General features: G+C 38.4%; 1 pseudogene; it reads right to left on the bottom strand.

Moving 5' to 3' along the window:
- Window positions 1-513: 513 nt before the first annotated feature.
- Window positions 514-4,280, bottom strand: LOC121756148 (annotated as a pseudogene).
- Between the last annotated feature and the right edge of the window lie 6,028 nt (window positions 4,281-10,308).

The raw sequence follows: 10,308 nt of genomic DNA, 5'->3' as shown, positions 1-10,308 counted from the left end.
TCCAGCATTATTCAATACTTCCAAGTTTTTCTTTCCTCCCTACAACGTATTCCCTTGGCCGCCATTGCCTCCACTTCCCCAGCTCCCCCCGCTGCCTCAGCTTCCGCCTTTCCCTTACTTCCCATTTCCTCCAAATCCTCCGTCTCTGCCTTTTCCATTTCCATCTGTTCCTCCTCCTGCACCACCACCGATGGTCAATTTCTGGGATCCGAGTACATGGTTTCCACATCCTCCCCCTAGTAATCCATAGCTCTTATCATCTATTCCATCTCTAAGTATAGTGAAAACTGCATGATAACATCTAATTGTATCTGAAATTTATACATTTTTGCTGATTCAGACTGCACCTCTGATAATTGTTGTAAATTAGCAAATCATGGTGACAATTGTACAAGAGAATTATCTGCCCATGTTTTGGAACATTCCCATTCAAATATTGGGATTTAGAAAGAACAATATCCATCATTCAATTTACTCTTTCCTTTGAATTCACATTTACAATGCAATCAGTTATAGGATAGAAAATTGGAAAACTTTGATGTCATTAACTATGTAGTTTCTGGAATTTTACAAGATAGTTTACTCAAGTTTATTCCCTGCATAGGTGTACATGTCCATAACAAGATACAATCTACATTTCTTTCTCCTCAACTAAACCCAAATTTGAAAATCTTGTAAAACAGCAAAGCAGCAAAACAGCAAAACAGCAAATTGAGCAAATGAGAGATGCATGAACCTGTGACTAGTGAAGTGCAGATTTCATATATATATTCTTGGACTCTGATGCTATTCGTCAACCCCAAGATCACCCCACTTCACGTTGTATCTGGCTGCAAGGTAATGAGCCCCCACTGGTCCTCGACTTCCATAAGGATAATACTCGGGGATCTTTTTCTTTTCTTCGAGATCCTTCAATACAGGGGTGAAAAGTGCCCACGCAGCATCTAATTCATCACTCCTGATGAAGAGTCTCCTCTCACCTTCAACAGCATCCAGTAGAAGTCTCTCATATGCATCAGGTATCTCCTTAGAGTACCTACGCAACACAAGATAATAAACTACAGTCCCAAAACCTCAACCAACATTTCAGCCCCTAAACGTTATGAGTTAAAAAACAACACTTTCAGGGATCTTGTAGGCAATTGTGTGCCAAGACAAGTAAATTAATGACTAAAACTTAAAATAATTGAAAATTCTCGTTAATACCTTGCTTTATAAAGAAGATTAAGATTGCTTCGGTCCAATCTCATCCCTAGCCCCGGGACTTTGTTATTAATCTTCAAATAAATAGCTTCATCAGGCTGAACCCGGATTACAAGCTCATTTGTTGCTAGGTCCAGATCAGTCCCAGAGTTTCGATTGTATAAATTACCAGGTACATGTCTGAACTGCACCCTTATTTCAGCCCTAAGAAAAGGAATACATTTAAGCATCAAGCTCCGAGTTAGTAGGGTAAATAAGAAACTAGTGGCAACCCTGAGTTGATTCTACATATATTTCTTTAGAATGAAGCGATACTGCATATATCATATATCTTGGCTTTGCTATACCTTTTATCATGTAAAGCTTTTCCAGCTTTCATTAAAAAAGGCACACCATCCCATCTTGCATTATCTATGAAAAGTGCAGCAGCAGCAAAAGTTGGGTTAAACTATTTTTGGGAACGGTTTTGTCATCTGTATATCCCGGGTATGAGACGCCTCCTCTTGTGTGACTCTTATACTGCCCTATGATTACATCATCGACTCTTATAGGTCTCATGGAGCGCAAAACTTTAACCTGTAATCCATGAAGAATTAGCATTGCTCTAAGCAGAAAAAAAAATACGAGTCAAACAAAAATATGCACAAAGAGAAACCTTTTCATTTCTGATATCTTCAGCATCCAAACTGACAGGTGTTTCCATGGCAAAGAGGGCCAATATTTGAAGCAGATGATTTTGCATTATGTCTCTCATGATTCCGTAGTGGTCAAAGTAGCTGGCACATAACAAAAAAGATTAATAAGCATGGTTCCAGATACTAGTCATTAGAATTCGTTCAGCATAAAATTAAACAGACAGTTACCCTCCCCTTCCTTCAGTGCCAAAGTCCTCGGAGAATATCAATTGAACATTCCTTATATACTGTCTTGACCATAAGGGTTCAAAAATAAGATTGGAGAAGCGAAGGACAGAGAGGTTCTCCACTAGCTCCTTTCCTAGGTAGTGATCTATCCTGTAACAAGAGAATTATCACAAGTAAAAATAGCAAATCAGATTCTACCTGAAACATACATCATAACCCTAAACTGCATTCACATAGAGATAAAACAAAGCCTACCTAAAAATCTGATCCTCGTCCAGGTATTGCTTTAAAGATTTAGTCAAAGCAGCCGAAGATTCAGAATCCCGGCCAAATGGTTTTTCAACAATGACCCTAGTCCAGCCAGCAGAAGCAGAAGCAGAGAGACTGGCACATTTTACAGCATTTACGAATATGTTTGGTGGGATAGACAAATAAAATAGCCGATTTGAAACCCGACCAGCCTACAGAAGCCAACCATCATTGTATCTTCAGTAATATATAATGATTTTACAGCCCCATGACAATGTGCCAGGAAACATGAAGTTAGCATTCACAAAGCACTGTTTGATATGGATGCAGTTCCATCAATCCTAAGTTTTCAGTTTCTTCTAACATTATGTACCTAGACAGTGATTGTGCACCACAATAATGAAAAGAGAAGAAAATGAAGGCAGAGCCACAGACTCCGACAAGTAGCTCTTGTCAAATTACTCGAGTAATGTTTATTATAAGTAGAAATATTTATTGTGGGCTGTGACTCATGAGAATAATGTGTTCACATATTAGAATATAAGAAAAATTAAAAGCTCAGTGACCCACTACCTCATGCTCCTTTAGTATCTCATCAAGCTCAGCAAAATTCTCCAGAGAATCATATTGACCAGAGTGGTAGAAACATCTTTGAAGGAACTGTTCCATCTTTTCACCACAATTTTCCCTATATACATGTTACAATTCTTTAAATCAACACCCAGTCGAGTCCCCCATAACAATAAGTGCACCAAATCCTAAAAACAAAAACTAAAAGTAGAAGGCAGCAGCGATACCTCTTATCAATTCTGCAAGTAAGAGTCTTGCTAACCATATTTCTTAGTTCAGCATCTGTCATCTTACTACGGGCATAACCAAAGATAGTGAAATGCTGAAACAAACAAAACATTTAATAAACATCCATTAGGTGGAAATCTAGCAGATAAGAGCAAGTATTTTAGGTTTCCCCCAAAAACACTATACAAATCCCATAGGATTGATTGCAAACAGACCTCAGGTAGGCAATCCTCATAGTATAGTGCAAAAAGAGCAGGAAATATCTTCTTCTTTGCAAGATCCCCAGAGGCCCCTACAACAGTAATACTTGTAGTTGATTTACCATCATTAACATCAAAATTACTAAGCTGTGTGTTCTCTTTAACTGAGGTCAGCCCATCTTTCAATTTTTTCAAAGGAGCTTCGTTTTGCAGTCCAGCAACGGTTGCAGCCAAAGAACCTACATAATTTATTCGATTCGATTAAATCCTCAAATGGCATAGCAGATTACACAGCACTAGTGACAAATTGTGACACAATAAACACAACCACGCTATGAATATTATCCCTTTCTTACTATGGATTCTTCAAAAAGAATGAAACACAAAAGCTCAAAATTCACAAGTGAGTTATAGGTTTCACCAATTCAATTTATAAAAGTCTACAAAAACATCAAAACATCTAAAATCGTGAATCCGCATATCAATTTAAGTCCAAAACACAGTCTTCAGAAAGAAAATCAAACACAAAAACTGGCATGAGCTTGATAATTTGGGGAATTAGATAACCAACCATCTTGCATGGAAGCTATAGAAGGAGAAGCGGTGGAGTTGAATGGCAAAGAAGCAGTTGCTAGTTTAGGAGAAGTGGCAGGAAATATAAAATTATTGGGATTCTGGTGAGACGAAAGAGAGGACAAATTGGGATAAGGCGAAGATGAAGAACGGTAGTGGGTGGAGACAGAGATGGTAGTTGCGGCCATAATCGCAAACCAAGTTCCTCCCAAATTCCAAATTCAGCTACAGAGAAAGAGAGAATACGGCTGCTGCTGCTGAGTTTGACGATGAGCAGCAAAGCTTCTTGGGACTTTGGGATTTTTAAATGCCTGCTCAATTCTCTTTTTCAAGTCGTACTCATTAAGTTCGACCCGCTTCTTCTTTTTAATTTCTCTCATTCATTTTTTATATTTGAAAAAAAATATTTTTCTCTTCTCTCTTCTTATATTATAGAAATATTTAATCACTTTTATAACTCTGCCTTATCATATTCTACCTAAAATTCTGTTACTATTCAAGAATATGGACATTTTAAATAACATGAAATGAGTATATATCAATACAATTAATTACACTATCTTCCTCTTAAGAGCCTACTTGTTATTTTGGCCTTTATTACAATAAGAGTTTTTATTTTTTTTTATTTTTATTATACTCCATCCGTCCCTAAAAAATAGACTATATTTACAATTTTGGGATATCCCTTAAAAATATACCAATTCTATTTAATTTTTTTTCTTTTTGATAAGGTGTGTCTCATTCTCCACTAATAATACTTCAATCATTTTTCTCTCTCTTACTTTACCAATTGTGCATTAAAACTTATGTCATTTCAAATGTTATCCATTTAGGGACGGAGGGAGTAAATACTAAGTAGACCCCACTAACTCAATCTATTCATATTTCATTTTAAAACTAATGGAGTGTATAAAAGTGAGATTCATATTCCACTATTTTTTTAGCTCATTTTTCTTTACATTTCTTAAAATTCCGCCCAAGCCAAAATATGACTCCTATCGTGGGACATAGTTAATACTCCCTCCGTCCGGCATTAGGAGTCCTGGTTGAGTTGGGTGTGGGTTTTAAGAAAAGTTTGAGTATGTAATAATTGGGGTGTGTGATAATGGAATGTGGGACCCATTTGCATTATTATTTGCTTTATTCATTGGATGTGTTTTTACTTGTGCTTTTTAGTGTTTTATTTTATAATATTTTTATTTCACTTTTTATAGAAATATCCAACCGGGACTCCTAATGTCGGATGGGTGAAAATGGTCAATCGGGACTCCTAATGCCTGACGGAGGGAGTATCTTCTTCCAAAAAATATAGTTTCTTATTTTCGTTTCGGTTCGGTTATCAACTTCACTCACATTGTATTATAAAACTAATATAAAAAAGTTGGTACCACATTCGACTAACTTTTCCAACCAACTTTTCTTTACATTTCTTAAAACTCGTGCCCATAATAAGGGTGACAATTATTGTGGGACGGATGGAGTATCTTCTAGGATTAAGTTATAAAATTCAATCTCGCTAAATATAAGAGCATCCACAATGGGGCGCCCTATAGCCCGCCCAATAGGGCGCCCTATCCTCTGGCACATCAGCATTTTATTCTCCAACACATCTCCCTGCAGTGGGACGCCCTATAATTTTAACTTCTATTTTGTATTTGTTTTTTTATTTTTTATGTTTGCAAATATATCAATTAGCAAGAATAAATATAAAAACACCACAAATTAAAGGCAAACCTTATTGTCAATATTTATTTTTTATTTTTTATTTTTTATATTTTATGCTTGCAAATATGAAAAATTGTCGGAATTCATTATTGAATTTAGAAAGAATTTGAGATGAGGAAGAGAGTGAAGTGAAAGGTATGAAATGAAGTATAAAAATTGGTGATATATATAGAAGAAAATATTAAAAAATTAAAAAATAAAAATGTGTGCATCGTCCGGACCTATCATCCTTACCCCCGCAATGGGGCGGAGGATAGGCCGGAGGATGGAGATCGCATAGGGCGCGGAGCTGCAGTGGAGGACGATATCGGGCGGACTATCGTCCGCTCCACTGTGGATGCTCTAATTCATACTCAATTATTTCAAAACGAATATACTCTTATATGACTAATACCCATTAAAGTACTCCATCCGTCCCACACAAGATGACCACATTCTTGAGTGGCACGAGATTTTAGCAAGTGTTGTTAGGTGGAAAAAGTAGAGAGGAAAAAGGTAATTGAATATTTTAATGAGGAGAGAGGAGGTTATTTCCAAAATTGGAAAGTGGTCATCTTGATTAGGACAAACAAAAAAGGAAGGGTGACCATCTTGAATGTGATAGGGGAAGTAGCTAGTACTCTTATGTATATTTATCAACTTTAGAACATCCACAATAGCTCTGGACTAGCAATAGTTTAGCAATAAACCTAGTAAAAAACTCTTCATGTACACCATGCTATTCCCACAGCCTAGTCACTGCCCTAGCCAAGCAACAGCCTAATGAATGCCCTAGCCAAATGAATTTGAGAAAAAAAATACCAAAAACAACGAAAGAAATTGGAGCATAAAAACATAGTTTGACTAATTCGAAAACCTTCGTTGTATTACAATTTTGGATAAAAATTACAACGATTAAACAACCAATCAAACAAAATACAAACGATATCAATTTGCAATCATTAGTGCCCATAACTCTTCATTATATCATGCTGGAGTCGAATATGAGCTTCTTGCTGGCGCATAGAAGCAAATGCTTGGACACTTTCGGCTTCGCCGGAAGGGGAATCCCCATTTGTACAGGGGAGGTGGCCACACCGTGGCTTGGTACGACACTATCTTTATTGGCCTTATCATTAAGTTCTGGACCTCCATTGTCGACTATCATGTTATGCATGATGATACATGAGTTCATGATATCAGCAATGCGGTCAGCAAACCACAGGCGTGTTGGACCCTTCACCATAGCCCATTATGAATGAAGCACACCAAATGCCCGCTCAACATCCTTGCACGCAGCCTCTTGTCGTTGTGCAAAGTAAATTTTATTTGGATCTGTTGGGAATCTGATCGTCTTCACAAATACGGGCCACCTGGGGTATATGTCATCAGCCAAATAGTAGCTCGTATTGTGCTGGTTGTCGTTGGCTACGAAACTGATGGTCGGACCTACGCCAAGGCACTGCTCATTGAAAAGGGGCGATGAGTGTAGGACGTTGATGTCGTTGTTCGACTCGACAACCCTAAAAAACGCATGCCAAATCCACAACCCGTAGTCAGCAACGGCTTCAAGGATCATTGTGGGATTCTTGCCTTTGAACCCGGTCGTGTACATCCCTTTCCAAGCGGTGGGGCATTTCTTCCACTCTCAATGCATACAATCTATGCTGCCCAACATTCTGGAAAAAGCCATGCACCCTCCAGTGCAAATTCATCAGACCTTGGCAGTCGAGAGGGGTAGGCTTTCGAAGATACGTATCCTCGAATATGTGGATGACACCTTCACAAAAATTCATCAAACATTCACGGGAAATTGTTTTGCCGATGTGAAGGTACTCGTCGAACATGTCGGTCGCGCCTCCATAAGCCAACTGCCTAATTGCAGTGGTACACTTCTATATCGGCGATAGCCCGGGTCTGCTGCTCGCATTGTATCTGAACCGGAAATACATGTATCGGGCCTATAACGCCGACACGATATGCAGAAAGAATGGTCGGTGCATTCTAAAACACCGACGGAAAAACGACTCCCCCCACCGCGGCTCCTCGGTGAAGTAGTCATCAAACAACCGTTGATGGGCACCGACGTGGTCCCGGGCGATTTTACGTCGATGCTGGAATGGGTGAGGGACCGCCGACTGCATCTGTTGCTACAGGTGTTGGTCCACCAACCGATCTATCTCCGCAGACGTCCGCACTCACAACTCGTCATCGATTCGCTGCATTGGATCCTCATCACCATCATGAGCCATTTTATATCTACAGAGCATGAGAGATGAGGAAAAGATACTCGTTAATACAAGTGGTGTGAATAAAATTAAGTGCAATGAGCCATATATATAGAATTGAAATAATAAATAAAAAAATCAATTATAGGCGTTAACCGATCGCTCCTCGCACAATAGATGGTGAGTGATCGGCTACCCGAACTCTCGTCCTTGTCACTAGCCGGTTGCAATAATGGACTAGCCGCACGCCGATGCCTAGGACGTAGGCTAGTCCACTATTGTGGATGCTCTTGGTGAGGGAAACAAGTTAGGTGTGGATGTGGAAAGAGCAAACAAGGTTGTCTTTTCAATTACATACCATGTTCGTCCTATTAAATGACCTAATCAATCTCTAATTCCAATTATCTCAAAGTCACGATCCCATTATTTATTGATTTTGTAAATAAATAGATAGGAGTAATAAATTACTCTCTCCATCCCACAAAAATATGCATTTTTCCTTTTTAGTTAAGAATATGCATTCTTCATTTTTAGTCCGTCCCATAGGAATATGCACTTCCTAATTTAAAAAAAAAAATCTGTCTAATAAGGTGAGACTCATATTCTACTAATAATATTTTAATTACTTTTTTTCTATACCTCTCTCTTACTTTATCAATTTTACCCAACTTAAAGTGCATATTCTTTGGTGACGTAGAGAGCGTTATGTATCGACAAATTAGCATTGTCTTAAAAAAAGAATATTAGGCACTTAAGCTAAGCTATCGTTTCGTGGTGGCATCAATCATTTGAAACTAACACGCTAAGCAAATTGCTGGTCCCAAATAATTAATATTTGTAAGCTCTGTATTTTTGTTTTTTGCTTCTTATTTGATCGTTTCGTAGTTATCTAGAAGTATTTTTTTATTGGATTATTTGGCGTTGTAATTAATACACGAACTTGAGCAGAGTGGTAGAAACATGGTATGTAATTGACCACAATTCTGTTGAGAATCATATTGACCAAACATCTGGGTTGGTCAGCTCAAAGCTGAATTTTAGATAAGTCAGAGTTTTGACGATGTTCAATGTTTGCATCGCCAACCACATTTTATTAGTGCGATTTCATGTTTTATTAAGATGGGCTATATATAATAATAATACTGACTTTATTCTCAAGTTTGGGTTTGATGCAACAGTTTGTTATTGGAGGGAGTATTATGTTAAATGGTATAGACAACATATTTAGAGAAGAAAGTAATGGGAGAAGATTATTGTATTTTGATTGAATGATGAAATGGTACTCAACACCCATATATTTATAGGGATGTTGGTGACTTTTGAGATCCTACAATAAATGTATATTCATGGAACTACACTACTATTGGAACAATGCATGCACATCTTCAATGCTTCTTGGAACTCCATTCTTGGAACTCCATTCTTGGAACTCCATTCTTGGAACTCTATTCTTCTTTAATGCTTATTGATACTTCCCCTTTTCTCAACACTCCCCCTCAAATTGAGTGGTGGGATCTCCAAAACTCAATTTGGAAAGCACATCTTCAAAGCTCCTTGAGTTGACTGCTTTAGTTAGGATGTCGGCAAGTTGATCCTCAGAGCGAACAAAAGGGAGTTCGACAATCCCATTCTCAATGTTTTCTTTGATGAAGTGTCTGTCAACCTCCACATGCTTCGTTCGATCATGTTGTACTGGATTTTGTGAGATGCTTATAGCGGCTTTGTTATCACAATACAACTGGCACTTGCTTGGAGGGAGATTAATCTCTTTCATCAATCTCCTTAACCATAAAATCTCGGTCAACCCACTTTTAATCCCACGAAATTCTGCTTCGGCACTCGAAAGAGCCACCACCTTCTGCTTCTTACTTCTCCATGTTACCAAATTACCTCCAACAAAGGTAAAGTAGCCTGCTGTAGACTTCCTATCATTTGGGTTCCCTGCCCAGTCAGCATCTGTATAACCATGAATCTCAAGATGCCCATTTTTAGCGAACAACACTCCATGCCCTGGAGTTCCCTTCAAATACCGACAAATCCTAAGTGCTGCCTCCATGTGATCTGTCTGCGGCTTATGCATGAACTGACTTACGACCCCAACTGCATAGGCAATATCTGGCCTAGTGTGCGAGAGATATATGAGTTTTCCGACTAGTCGCTGATATCGACTACGGTCAGCCAACTTGGCTCCTTCTCTGATTTGTAATCCGTGATTAACTGCCAGAGGAGTGTCTGCTGGTTTACATTCCAGTAGGCCAGTCTCTGCTAGGATGTCCAAGATATACTTCCTTTGTCGCAGAAAAATTTCTTTGGTTGACCTTAGCACTTCAATCCCAAGAAAGTACTTGAGATTCCCCAAGTCCTTCATCTCAAATTCCTGAAAAAGATTTTTCTTTAATTCCTCAATCTCTTCTAGGTCGTCACCTGTAATAATCATGTCATCAACATATATGATTAAACATGTAATTTTATCACCCTGCTTCTTAAAAA

The sequence above is a fragment of the Salvia splendens genome, chromosome 11, assembly GCF_004379255.2.
Source record: "Salvia splendens isolate huo1 chromosome 11, SspV2, whole genome shotgun sequence".
NCBI lineage: Eukaryota > Viridiplantae > Streptophyta > Magnoliopsida > Lamiales > Lamiaceae > Salvia > Salvia splendens.
Note: the sequence above shows the minus strand (reverse complement) of the source record. Positions and strands in the feature narration are given on the sequence as shown.